Raw genomic sequence first — 15,401 nt, forward strand, 5'->3', positions numbered from 1 at the left:
TCATGTCTCTTACATCTCCAGCTTTGGCAGGCGAGTTCTTTACCACTAATGCCACCTGGGAAGTCCAATTTATACCGTACTATCCCCTAGAGAATCAAAATTGGTGACAACACATATCTCTGAGAGCAGAGCTGAATGGAGGCTAAAGTATATTGATTGAAAGTCTATTTAAGGAACAGCGGAGGTGACGTCAAGATGGCAACACAGATCATTTCCCACCTCAGTTCCCCTCACCAAGAAGATCAACAACCGATTATGCATGGACTAGACACCATCATGAGAATCCCAGAACCTGGGGGTGAGGCTGAAGAATCTCCCTGAGTGACAGAAGGGCCACGCAAGCAGGATAAGAGGAACAGTTTTACCTTGACTGCCAACCTCCCCCAGGTTAGTACAGCATCATGCCAAGAAGCCTGCTGGGCCTGTGGCCTCTCCAGTGGCAAGAGAGAGCACATGGGGGTATCTAGCTGTCCCAGCATTCTGGAACACTTCTCAGGAAGCCCACTTGGGTCTTGCCTCACAAGGATCTCGGGGACAATCTACAGAGTTAGACCAGTGGGGACCAGATAGAGACAGAGAAGCGGAGGAGGGCTTACAGCAACCAGTGCTCAGATCTCAGAGGATCACATTCCTCCAGCAGCTGTCCCTGGGCAGAGACCCAGCCAGCAACTGTGCCCATCGGCAGAGCCTAACCGTTTACCTTATCTGGCCAGGGAGCTAGGTAGGCAATTCTGCTTGACTTGGATCCCCAGCCAAGAGGCTACCCCTGTCATGAAGCCTGTTCTACAGCCCTGCTCAGCTAGGGAAGCAAATTCCCAGTCTCTCTCCAACTGCTGAGCCTAGCCTCCAGTCCCACCTGGCCATGAAGCCTAGCCAGAGACCCTGGGCGGCCATGAAGCGGCCCATCCTGCAGTCCCACTCAGACAGGAAACCAAGCCAGCAGCTCTGTCCAGTCGCTGGGCATAGCCTCTGGCCCCACAGAACCAGGGGGCCTGAGCAGTGATACTGGGCAGCCCCAGAGCCCAGCCCACTACATCACCCAGCAGTGGAGCCCAGCCTACAGACTCACACAACTGCTGACAGAGCCAGAGCTTCACCGGAAAGGAGCTCAGCCATGACCCCACCCCGATCACGGAGCATAGGCTGCGGGCTATGACCACAGCTTCCCTGGTGGCTCAGGCAGTGAAGAATCTGCCTGCAGTGCAGGAGACCCAGGTTCGATCCCTGGGCTGGGAAGATCTCCTGGAGAAAGGAATGGCAAGCACTCCAGTATTCTTTCCTGGAGAATCTCATGGACAGAGGAGGCTGGCAGTCCATGAGGTCGCAAAGAGTCAGACATGACTGAGCTCCTAAACACACACCACTTGACCAGAAAGTCTAGACAGCAGCACAGCCCACCTGACCGGTCTCCAGCCTCACTCAGTTACAGGAAACAGCTTTGGGTGAGCAAGGTGTCATGTTTTACAGTGTTAAATCACTATGACTTGAGAATTTTTTATAACTAATTATTCTTTAATCCTTACCTAGAAGCTGTTACTCTGAAGTGGAGAGTTTTATGACAAAAAAATAACCAAAGAACCCTAAAATATGTGAGATTGAGATGAGGTTCAAGTAAACAAACATGAGAGTTTGGAAGGCTAGAGACACCTGTAATGCCAGACAAAATACTTGATAAAATTGCCGTCTATGATAACTTGACGGAGAAGGCAATGGCACCCCACTCCAGTACTCTTGCCTGGGAAATCCCATGGATGGAGGAGCCTGGTAGGCTGCAGTCCATGGGGTTGCTAAGAGTCGGACTGAGTGACTTCACTTTCACTTTTCACTTTCATGCATTGGAGAAGGAAATGGCAATCTACTCCAGTGTTCTTGCCTGGAGAATCCCAGGGATGGGGGAGCCTGGTGGGCTGCCGTCTATGGGGTCGCACAGAGTCGGACATGACTGAAGCGACTTAGCAGCAGCAGCAGCATGATAACTTGAAAGACAGGCCACTGCCTATGAGTCTGTAGCTTTAACAGAAGTGGTTGGAAAGTGTTCTATATTGTCTCCTATTGCCAGCCTTCAGCAAGGTATTACTGGAAAAGATGAGCTCAGGTAAAAAATTGTCTGGTTTCCAAGCAATAACAGAAGGGAATAAACAAATTCAAATCCTTCATGAGGTTAGAAAATCTGTTTCTCATTTCCCCAAATATGAAGAGATAGAGAAAGTGAAAGTGAAAGTCACTCAGCCATATCCAACTCTTTGTGACCCAGGCCAGAATACTGGAGTGGGTAGCCTTTCCCTTTTCCAGGGTATCTTCCCAACCGAGGGATCAAACCCAGGTCTCCCTCATTGCAGGCAGATTCTTTACCAGCTGAGCCACAAGAGAAGCCCAAATATGAAGAGAGAAGGTGTAAAGACACCTTAAGCAACAAAATCCAATAAGACTTCTCAGCTAGGCAAAGTAACTCAGCCTTGCAACAGGCATCAAAATAAGGATGCCACCTTCCCAGCCAAACCCTGACTTACAGCATCCACTCTTCATTTGAGAGATACAAGAGTGAAGACAGGGAAAGTTTAAGAATCATATATAGAGGAAATCTATCTGCATGGTAACCAGCATATGGAACTTACCGAAAGTAAACAGATTGAAAACTGTCAGAATTTTGGAGGAACTACCAAAGAAATCAGGAGGATGGTTTAAAGATGCCTCTTTTGGAAAAGTCTTAACACAACCCCTTAGGAAGGAAGGGACAGTGGAAGCTACACACATTCCCAGAAAAGGCATTCTCACCAAAGTCTGTGTCTGATGTGAGTATAAAGGGTAATGGATGAGAAAGAACTTCCCAAAAGGAAAGCCAGGGGCTGTGCAGAACAGTGATCAAGGAAATTCCTCTCTGAAAGCAGAATCAGGGCCAAGCAAAGAATTTCTTCCACCTCCAAGTTAGAAAGCCTTAAGAAAGCTTGTTTAATAGAATTTCAGAATCTATGAACCAGAGATTGCCATGTCTTCCATCCTTTCCTTTTCCCGGTAGAGTTTTCTTTGTGTTTATCCTGTGCCTGCTCCACCATCACTAAGTGGGTTGGGAAAGTAGATAACTTTCCTTCCCTGTTCACATGTCTATAGTTTAGAAGCTGTCTCATCCAGCCCTCAGAAAGGGACTGCATACCACCCAGAAATCTCAAACTTGGAACTGGATGCAGCAATCAGAATATTGAGAGTCCCTTGGACTGCGAGGAGACCCAACCAGTCCATCCTAAAGGAAATCAATCCTGAATATTCATTGGAAGGACTGATGCTGAAGCTGAAACTTTAATACTTTGGCCACCTGATTCGAAGAACTGATTCATTTGAACAGCCACCTATGCTAGGAAGGATTGAAGGCGGGAGGAGAAGGGGACGACAGAGGATGAGATGATTGGATGGCATCACCGACTCAATGGACGTGAGTTTGAGAAAACTCCAGGAGTTGGCGATGGCCAGGGAGGCCTGGTGCTGCAGTCCATGAGGTTGCAAAGAGTCAGACATGACTGAACAACTGAACTGAACTGAACTGAATATTTATTTGAAGAGCAAAATGAACAAGCTCATTAGCAGCATTAAAAATGAACCAAGAAACTGGCAGACTTTCTCTATGTCTGTGACTAAAGGAAAATATCCTTCCATTTTCTCAGCCTCTAAAAGTATAGAAACTATCCAATGGACTACTTTCTACTTTCTTTTGTCCAGTAGCCATGTGTATGAAAGATAGATGCATTCCTACAAAAGTAAGATTTTTTCCTAGGGAAAGCTCAGAAAGCATAACTCTATTCAAAATATATTAGCCCATAAAATCAACTTACTACTATTCATGTTTAGGAGCTTACTGAGAAATAAGTCTCTATAAAGTTATATCAAAAGTAAAGATAACAGAATGCATTTTGAAGAGGTCACATACAAAAAGAACCATCGTTCTCTCATAATGGGGAAAGATCACATTACAGATAGCCTTTCTAGGAAGAAATGTATTGAATGCACCATGAACTTGAGAATACTGTGCCAAGGAGAACTAAGACTCCATGTAAGTTGCTCTTTTGATTTAAAGTTATAATACCTTGCCCTCCCTCAATTCCATATTGTATTTCAGCAACTCAAGGCTCTAAAGTGAGTTCATATAATACAGACAAGTATTATCTTAGTCTCATGCTTGCAAATACCCTGATTAACCTAAAGCAATGTGATTAGTGGCAAAACGACACCAGAATCAAAGTCAGGAGTCCTGGATTCCCGTCCTGGAGCTGCCACTAGCCAACTCTCATTTTTCTTTCCTATAACACGGTTAAATTAGATAATCTCTAAGTCTCATGCCAGAAATTCTATGGCTTTCTGGCTGGTGGTAACCAGGATTGAAGAACTAACAGATTGTTGAGCCTCTGTTTGCAACTAAAAGACTCCCCTCCTCTGCTACTCAGCCCCACAGTAAATCTTGTCTTCCTTCCTTTTAGTTGTCCTTTCTCTTCTTCTGCCAGGTCTCTGCCTTCATTCAACACTACCGTCCATTATTCTCCAACTATAAGAGTAATGTTCGCTGTGCCAAATACTTGACATTCATTATCTCATTTAATCCTGACAACTGCCTCATGAAAGAGGTAAAACTATTTTCTCATTTTACAGATCATGAGCCTGAGACTTAGAAAGATAGTCTTTGCTTCCCTCTACCTATGACTGTTGTATTCCAGGGTGCACGACAGAACCATCATTAAACACCCTGAATGGAGTCCTTGGCCACGGTGACAAGAGTAAAAGGACCAAACGAATGATCTCACAATGCCCGGCTCACAACCGCTGTTCAGGGTTAAGCCAATCCCTTATTACCGACTGAGGTTAAAGCGGGGCTGTGAAAGGTGCTTTGGGAAGGGAGTGATCACTCAAGCTGCTTTACTCCACTAACTTTCACAGATCTCAGCTGCGCTTTAGCTGCATCGGGAGTTTGGATGTGATATACCCACCATGAACAAGGACAAGATCTTCACACTCATGAAAACTAATAACAATGGGTCAGGAACCAGAAACAAACATGTTGGTCACAGGGTCTTTCTTCCCCTTATACTTAACTCACTTTATTCTTATTTCTCCATGTGTATATTTTACTCAAAAAGATGCTGTGAAAGGTAAACTATGAGAAGCATTAGATTGTGACTGTAAAGAGTGAAAAGGTTTTGGGTCCTTGAGCAGGTTATCCTTCATAAGCCCCAATTTCCTCATGTGTAAAATTATAAAAGTACCTATTTTCAAGGGTTTTTATAAGGATTGAATAAGATAATTTATACCACCTCACACTGGGTAGAATGGCTATTATCAAAAAATGAAAAATAACTGTTGGTGAGGATGTGGAGAAAAGGGAGTCCCAATAAACTGTTGGTGGAAATATAAATAGGTGGAACTACTATGGGAAAAAGTATGGAGGTTCCTCATAAAAAATTTATAATAAAACTACTATATAATCCAGCAATTCCATTTCTAGGTATTTACCTGAAGAAAGTGAAAACACTAATTTGGAAAGATATGCACACCCCCATTGTTTACAACAGCAAAGATTTAGTAACAACCTATGTCAACTGATAGAAGAATGGATAAAGAAAATTTGAAATATAAAGAAAATGGAATATTACTCAGCCATAAAAAAGAATGAAACCTTGTCATTTGTGACATGAATACCTTGAGGGCATTGTGCTAAATGAAATCAATCAGATTGACAAAGACAAATACTAAATGATCTTCTTTACATGTGGAATCGAAAAAAAAAGGCCAAAAAACAGAAAAACAAGCTAGTAGATACAGAAGTTAGATTGGTGGTTGCCAGAGGTGGGTAGATAGGAAGTAACTGATATGAGTGAAGGGGGCTAAAAGAAAAAAAAAATTCCAGTTATGAAATACATAAGCCATGGGAATATAATGTATAACATGGTGACTATAGCTTAAAATATTGTATTGTGTATTTGAGGGCTTCTCTGGTAGTTCAGACAGTAAAGAATCTGCCTGCAATTCAGGAGACTTGGGTTCTATCCCTGAGTTGAGAAGATTCCCTGAAGAAGGGAATGGTACCCATCCCAGTATTGTCCGGGAAATTCTATGGACAGAGGAACCTGGAGAGCTACAGTCCATGGGGTCACAGAGACTCAGAGAGTCAGACATGACTGAGTAACATACACTATTGTATTTGAAAGCTGCTAGAGAGTAGATTTTAAAAATTCTTATCACAAGAAAACAAAAATGTCATAACCATACTTGATGACAGATGTTAACTAGACTTGTGATCATTTTTCAATATATACAAATATCAAATAATTATGTTGTACGCCTGAAACTAATATAATGTTATATGACAATTATAGCTCAAGAAAGAAAAGATAATTTATGTGAAATGCTTGAAACTGTACAGAGTAAATTTTAGATACAAATGTAAATATAGATTAAAACAAATATTATTATATAAGGATACAAGGACATATATATACACATAAGTAAATGGATAGATGATAGAAGATAGAAAGATGAATACATACAAAAGTGAGTCTGTACATACAAAATCTTTCTTTCCAGTGAGTTTGAGAAAGTCCTTAAAACAGCAGCGCCAGAGGCTCCTGAGCACGTTCGTTTTTACTGCACAGGGCTCTGGCGCCACCTTGTGGCCACATAGCATAGCAGCCCAGCACTGACTCCAACCACAGAAGCTGCCAAGTCTGACCTTTCGAAAGCCCTACCCCTTAAATACTGAAAAGATGAAATAGCTTCCTTGACTGGAAGAACTCCATCCTGTTTCAGAGGCAAACAGTGCATAAAGCTCACTCTATCATCCACAAACCCACCTGTGTGTTTTTTATTGAATTATCCCAACTAAACTTACTGTCTCTGTGCAGCTCAAGCTATGCCCTTAAGAATTCTGCACCTGTCAATCAATTGAGAGAGAGGCATGATGTACAACTGACTAAAACGGGACCAGAAAAGAGCCGGATGGAGCTGTGTAGACAAAAATAGCGTTTTGGAGGGAACCTAACCAGAATGCAAAAGCAAGACTAAGGGCAGGCTACACTAAGAGTTGGGTGGGAAAATGATTCAACACATTTTCTTTGAGCTCCAGCTCCTCTCGGTCAGGCTCTCTGCTAAGGGCTAGAGATCTGAAGATAGCTACCACCTTCAGAAGCTCACTGAGGAGGTATCTTGAGGGAGGACTAAGGAATCATGCCCAATACACCATGTTAGAAATTCTCTGTTTAACCCAAACAAGCAGTAAGTCGAGGGGAGGAAAACCACTAGATTTATAAAGCTAATTCCGGGACATTAACATGTTGCAGGACCAAAGCAAAGTTTAATCCATATATGCCACTTCTGCTTTGGGAAAGAAAACAAAATCTTTCCCTTTGTTTTCCCCAGAGAAAAACTGTTCCCTCTTCTGAGGCCAAGTTCAAAACATTCCTTCTTCCATTGTATCTCCTCTCACCAACTGAATCCCAAATCATTGGCCCACTGTTTCTATGAATTTTAAGCACCCCAGTCCTAATTTTATTACTCAGGATTTGGTTCTGAGTGACTTTGCATTTTTTTCTCCAGTGAACTAAATCATTCATATATCTTGTCCCAATTTCTCCTAAATAAATAGTGTACTCTTTGAAGGTACGAAACAGGTCCTCAATTTCTGCAGTTTCAAAGTCCCTGCCTCCATCGCTTCAGCTGGTCTTGACCCCCATCAGGCTTAAGCTCACTTACCATCCTTCGCCTCTGCCCACAAGGCTATGTACACAGAAACTCTCCTTCTTCATCTTCCTTCCAAGCCCTCAGAAAGAGGTGGCCCTGCTTCTTTTCAGAGAATCTTTCCACCGTGTTCTAGTTTTCATCTCCTTTCACTTTTCCCCAGCACCTAACATCATTCTTTGGTGATAAAGCCTTAGGTTACTTCCACATCTCGGCTATTAAACATCAGTGTGCACATCTTTTCAAATCAGTGTTTTTGCTTTCTTCAGGCATATACACAGAAGCCGGATTGCTGCGTAACACAGTAGTTTTAATTTTTTGAGGCACTTCTATACTGTTTTCTACAGTGGCTCCACCAAATTTACATTTTGACAGTGTACTAGGGTTCCCTTCTCTATACATCCCTGCCAACATTTATTATTTGTTGTCCATTTGACGATAGGCATTCTGACAGGTGTGAGGTGATATCTCACTGTGCTTCTGATTTTCATTTCCCTGATGATAAGTGATATTGAGCATTTTTTCATGTGCTCAACAGATTTTTTTATTTCCTATCTCATTTGACCTTTTTTTATAACACTTGACACTGTTGACCACTTGCCCCTCCTTAACTTCTCCCCAGATACTCTTCATTCAGTAAGTGCTTATCAGCTTTTCCCTATATACTATGCTCTTCCTTAGTTGAGGAGTCAAATAGAAAGAAATGATCCCTGCCCTCAGCAGTTCCCAGGTTAGCAGGGAAAGCTGAATACACTGTAAGGAGAGTTCAGGGGAAGAAGCAGATGAGTGTCCTGGTCCTCCTACTGAACTCTTCCATGTTCTTCTCTCCCCACAACAAAGGTCTCTACAACTATGGATCACAACTATGGATCTACAACTATGGATACCCTATTCACGTATACATCCCCAACACAGCACACATAGAGTTCAGCTCAGTTCAGTCGCTCAGTCATGTCCAACTCTGTGACCACATGGACTGCAGCAAACCAGGCCTCCCTGTCCGTCGCCAACTCCTGGAGTTTACTCAAACTCATGTCCAGTGAGTCAGTGATGCCATCCAACCATCTCATCCTCTGTCTTCCCCTTCTCCTCCCGCCTTCAATCTTTCCCAGCATCAGGGTCTTTTCCAATGAGTCAGTTCTTCGCATCAGGTGGCCAAAGTACTGGAGTTTCAGCTTCAACATCAGTCCTTCCAATGAACACCCAGGACTGATCTCACTTAGGATAGACTGGTTGGATCTCCTTGCAGTCCAAGGGACTCTCAAGAGTCTTCTCCAACACCACAGTTCAAAAGCATCAATTCTTTGGCACTCAGCTTTCTTTATAGTCCAACTCTCACATCCATACATGACTACTGGAAAAACCATAGCCTTGACTAGATGGACCTTTGTTGGCAAAGCAATGTCTCTGCTTTTTAATATGCTGTCTAGGTTGGTGATTACTTTTCTCCCAAGAAGTAACAGTCTTTTAATTTCATGGCTGCAGTCACCATCTGCAGTGATTTTGGAGCCCCAAATAATAAAGTCTGTAACTGTTTCCACTGTTTCCCCATCTATTTCAAATGAAGTGATGGGACCAGATGCCATGATCTTTGTTTTCTGAATGTTGAGCTTTAAGCCAACTTTTTCACCCTCCTCTTTCACTTTCATCAAAAGGCTCTTTAGTTCTTCTTCACTTTCTGCCATAAGGGTGGTGTCATCTGCATATCTGAGGTTATTGATAATTCTCCCAGCAATCTTGATTCCAGCTTGTGCTTCATCCAGCCCTGCGTTTCTCATGATGTACTCTGCATATAAGTTAAATAAACAGAGTGACAATATTCAGCCTTGACATATTCCTTTTCCTATTTGGAACCAGTCTGTTGTTCCATGTCCAGTTCTAACTGTTGTTTCCTGACCTGCATACAGATTTCTCAAGAGGCAGGTCAGGTGGTCTAGTACTCCCATCTCTTTCAGAATTTTCCACAATTTATTGTGATCCACACAGTCAAAGGCTTTGGCATAGTCAATAAAGCAGAAATAGATGTTTTTCTGGAACTTCCTTGCTTTTTCAATGATCCAGCAGATGTTGGCAATTTGATTTCTGGTTCCTCTGCCTTTCCTAAATCTAGCTGGAACATCTGGAAGTTCACAGTTCATGTACTGTTGGAGCCTGGCTTGGAGAATTTTGAGCATCACTCTACTAGCATGTGAGATGAGTGCAATTGTGTGGTACTTTGAGCATTCTTTGGCATTGCCTTTCTTAGGGATTGGAATGAAAACTGACCTTTTCCAGTCCTGTGGCCACTGCTGAGTTTTCCAAATTTGCTGGCATATTGAGTGCAGCACTTTCACAGCATCATCTTTCAGGATTTGAAATAGCTCAACTGGAATTTAATCACCTCCACTAGCTTTGTTCGTAGTAATGCTTCCTAAGGCCCCCTTTACTTCAAATTCCAGGATGTCTGGATCTAGGTGAGTAATCACACCATTGTGATTATCTTGGTCATGAAGATCTTTTTTGTATAGTTCTTCTGTGTATTCTTGCCACTTCTTAGTATCTTCTGCTTCTGTTAGGTCCATACCATTTCTGTCCTTTATTGAGCCCATTTTTGCATGAAATGTTCCCTTGGTATCTCTAATTTTCTTGAAGAGATCTCTAGTCTTTCCCATTCTATTGTTTTCCTCTATTTCTTTGCACTGATCACTGAGGAAGGCTTTCTTTCCTATCTCTCCTTGCTGTTCTTGGGAACTCTGCATTCATATGGGTATATCCTTCCTTTTCTCCTTTGCTTTTTGCTTCTCTTCTTTTCACGGCCTCCTCAGACAGCCATTTTGCTTTTTTGCATTTCTTTTTCTTGGGGATGGTCTTGATCCCTGTCTCCTGTACAACGTCACAAACCTCCGTCCATAGCTCATCAGGCACTCTGTCTATCAGCTCTAGTCCCTTAAATCTATTATATTATACATATACATAGTATCAGCAGCAAATATCTTAAGATAATAAGGTGAGATTTGCCATCAGCTTCCCTGGTGACTCAGATGGTAGAGTATCCACCTTCAGTGCAGGAGGCACAGGTTCTATCCCTGAGTCAGGAAGATCCGTGGAGAAGGGAATCGCTACTCACTCCAGTATTCTTGCCTGGAGAATTCCATGGACAGAGGAGCCTAGTGGGCTACAGTCCGTGGGGTCACAAAGAGTTGGACACTACTGAGCGACTAACACTTTCACTTTTTTCACTACTTGCTGGATATAAATCTGCATTTCAAATAGTCTTCTGTATGGTTTACCCAAAATTACTTCATAATCAAACTGACAAAAGATTAAATTTGGAGTAAAAAACAACTGCCAGCTGGCAAGGATATGGAAAAGAGGGAATCCTTAAACTTTATTGATGGGAATGTAAATTGGTACAGCCACTATGCAAAAACAGTAAATAATAATAATAGAACCACCATATAATCCAGCAATTCCATTTCTGGGTATATGCTTGAAATAAATGAAATCACTATTCCAAAAAGATATCTGGACTTCCATGGTCACCGCTTCTTTATTCATAATAGCCAAACAAGGAAACAACCAACCTAAGTGTCAATCAGTGGGTAAATGGATAAAGGAAATATATATATATAAATATAATGTGTATATCATATACATATTATATATGTAATGTTATGTTATATATGATATATAGTTTTATATATGATTATATATTATATATTTTATATATGTTTTATATAAAATTATATGTTTTATATATAATCTTATATAAAACTATATATACTACATTATAATATATAATATACACATAATATATATTATATACCTATTTAGTATATATATCATATTATTCTGGGGTAAAATCACATTCCACAAACATTTACAAGTCTGTTCCACCAATCTCCAAGTTACAAGAGATACAAAGATAAAAATGGCAAGATTTCTGCTCTCTTAAAGGTCACAATTTAATGAAGGTAACAGAAACACGTATAAAAATCACCAATACAAGACTGATTCTTAAAAATGCTGTATTATACTATCCAACAAGCTCAGGTAAGAGCTAAGCTACCATAACAAAAGGAACCAAGATAGAGTGGTTTAAAGAAAATATTTTCTTCACCAATATGTATTGTGTGATACGGAGATGTGGGGCAAGGAGAAATTGCCTAGTTTAAGTTATATGATGAAGGTGGTGAAATCTGTCCTCTTGACTCCAACACTTCTATTTATCCCCAAGGTAAAACCCCTTCCCACCTTTCCAGTACACAACTTCAGTATTCTTATATTTCACTCTATGCCGGAACGTGCTTTCAAAGAGTATTGAGGGACTTCCCTGGTGGTCCAGTAAGTAAGACTTTGCCTTCCAGTGAGGGGAGGGGGCCCGATCCCTGATTGCAGAGCTAGGGTCCCACATGTCTCTTAGCCACAAAGAAGGCATGGAGCAGAAGCAGTACTGTAACAAGTTCAGTGGAGAATTTTTTAATGATCCACATCAAAAAAAATCTTCAAAAAATAAAAAGGTACAGAAATATTCATTGATAATAGGATATAAATAATTGGTGAGGCTTAATGTGATGGCATTTGTAGGTATCTTTTCACAGATCACAACATATTTAAAGACAATAGGATACAGAAAAATAAAGACAGTAATGTTTTAGTGGGTTACTTTGTTTTGTTTTTTGGCCACACATCTTTTGGGATTCTAGTTCCCCTACCAGGGATTGAACCCAAGTCCTCAGCAGTGAGAGCAAGGAGTCCTAACACCAGACTGCCAGGGAAACACCCCACCCCACACACTTTTTTTTGTGAGCATCATCAAGCAGTATTTGGACAGAAATGGATCTGTAAGCCTTGAAAAAAAACCATCAATTCTTAAAATCCCTCGCAAACAGATGTTTGACTGTTAACTGTGCTGGTGAATAAGCAATAAAGCGCTTGGGAGGAGTGGGGTGGAATACATGGAAGAATTTTTTAAAAACCTCCAGTCCCAGGGGTGAATCCTTTCTGCTCCAAACCACTTTCACATACAAACACTGGGGACTACTGACCACATACTTTGAGCATTATTCTACCAATAGATTTTGAACTTGTAAAGAGAATTTATCATATGAGACTAGTAGAATCAGAAAATTAGGCCAGTAGAGCTTTACCATGTCTGTGCTAAAACAATCATTTTGACACAATAGTTTTCCATGAACTTTAGGTAATTTTTGCTTTACCTTAAAACAAACCTGACCATTCTTACAAAGTAAGAGACTTGGAAATACTGTTGATCATTATTTGAATTATTGTGTACTTAGGAGTTAGTTTGATTTCCAAAGGAGAGAAACTAAATATAGTTCTTATCATCTACTTACAGTTTACTGCCTATTGATCATTGTGATTAACTTTAACAGCATGATCATATTTATTTTATCTATCATCACTGCACTCCATTTACTTCTTGAATGGCAGTTCCAAAGTAAAAGTACTTTTGGATTCTAAATTATTCCCCCTGACATGTTACTGTGAAATCACTAATTTAATATTTGACCCTATATACAATTGAAGAGGGCTTCCCTCAGCTGGTAGAAAAATCCTGCAATGCAGGAGACTCTGGCTGGATTCCTGGGTCGGGAAGATCCCCTGCAGAAGGGATAGGCTACCCACTCCAGTATTCTTGGGCTTCCCTGGTGGCTCAGATGGTAAAGAATCTGCCTGCAATGAGGGAGAACTGGGTTTGATCCCTGGGTTGGGACAATCCCCTGGAGGATGGCATGGCACCCCACTCCAGTATTCCTACCTGGAGAATCCCTGATTGAAGAGCTGTTTTGTTAATATGCTTTCTTGCTAGTCTGGAGAAGGAAATGGCAAACCACTCCAGTATTCTTGCCTGGAGAATCCCATGGACAGAGAAGCCTGGTGAGCTACTGTTCATGGGGTCTCAAAGAGTCGGACACGACTGAGTGACTAAGCACCTAAGCACCTTTCTTGCGAGAGTTTAAGCTTATCAGAAAATATTCTGAATGATCCAAATTGGTTAGTAACATACAGTTGAATTCCTATATTAAAATCCTCTAGTTCTCACAAGTCATACCAAAACTAGCAATCTGCTTTTCAACATTTGTATAGCATAGCATTGTTTTCCACAAGTCATAGTGATTTTTAAAAGCATGTGCTATAGTATAGAGGCTGACTCAGAGCATCTTCAGAAGCTTTGGCCTTGTATTTCTCAAAAAAGAAAAAAATCTTTTCCTTCATCTCATACCCAAGACACAGAACATATGCCTGAAAAAATTGCATAAACTTTGTCTGTAATACTAACTCCTAATAACTCAAAGTTCTTTAATACTATGTTTTTTTAATCCAGGATAGTGTTGCCTTTATAACTACACAAATCAATATATAGTAAACAACTTCACGTTTTCAATCATTTTACTTTGAAACATAGCACATTTATTCAGTACATTTAAAAATGGAACAAAAAAAATTTCAGAAGTATGGGAATAAAATTTTTGGTATAATTATAAAGCAAAAGTATTTGGGGCTTGATGCCAAATGTTTTAATTAAAAGAAAAAGCAATTTTAAGTGGACCTTGCTATAATTATCCAATTTATATTAATATATTAACTTCCTTGCCCTCATCACATGCAAAATAAATTATGAAAAAGTGAATGACCTTTGTTCTATAAAATCTTAGAGAATAAAAGCATATTGCTTTGTTTGACGATTTAAGACCTATCAGTTTTGAAAATTCAACAATGCTTATACATTTTAGCAATTTGTCTTAATTTTTTTAAATCTGTGCTAAAAACACATGTATAGTTTTTTCTAAAACTTTTAAAAACAATTATTTTCTAGTTTCGCTACAAATAAAAAGTGTAAGTTTCTATTTTTACCACAAGGCGGCAGTCCATGGTAACAGTAATCTTCAAAGGGTTTTACCACCACCCTGTGGATAGTTAGTGACTCCAGAAAATTACATAGTAAAATATGAACAGTCCTAGGTGCCCTAGGTATGAGTAAAGGGCAATCAAGAAAAATGTGGTTGAGAGTTTATCTTCCTTTACTTTTACTAATCAGATTAGTTCTGGGGATGTTGTACACCAAATCCTCAAATGTTGCAATTCAGGTCTGAGACACTCTATCCAGAAGAGGAATAAATCCTGGGCTCACATTCGCTCTTTACAGCCTTAAGCTTCTAAACAGTGACAGTAACTCTGCATTAGGCTCGGAGTGCTTGATTGGGTCAAGGACCAAAACCTCTTGATGAAAGTGAAAGAGGAGGGTGAAAAAGTTGGCTTAAAGCTCAACATTCAGAAAACTAAGATCATGGCATCTGGTCCCATCACTTCATGGGAAATGGGGAAACAATGGAAACAGTGGCTGACTTTATTTTGGGGGGCTCCAAAATCACTGCAGGTGGTGATTGCAGCCATGAAATTAAAAGACGCTTACTCCTCGGAAGGAAAGTTATGACTAACCTAGATAGCATATTAAAAAGCAGAGACATTACTTTGCCAACAAAGGTCCGTCTAGTCAAGGCTATGGTTTTCCCAGTGGTCATGCATGGATGTGAGAGTTGGATTGTAAGAAAGCTGAGGGCCGAAGAATTGATGCTTTTGAACTGTGGTGTTGGAGAAGACTCTTGAGAGTCCCTTGGACTGCAAGGAGATCCAACTAGTCCATCTTAAAGGAGATCAGTCCTGGGTGTTCATTGGAAGGACTG

This window comes from Cervus canadensis, chromosome 3 (genome assembly GCF_019320065.1).
Source record: "Cervus canadensis isolate Bull #8, Minnesota chromosome 3, ASM1932006v1, whole genome shotgun sequence".
NCBI lineage: Eukaryota > Metazoa > Chordata > Mammalia > Artiodactyla > Cervidae > Cervus > Cervus canadensis.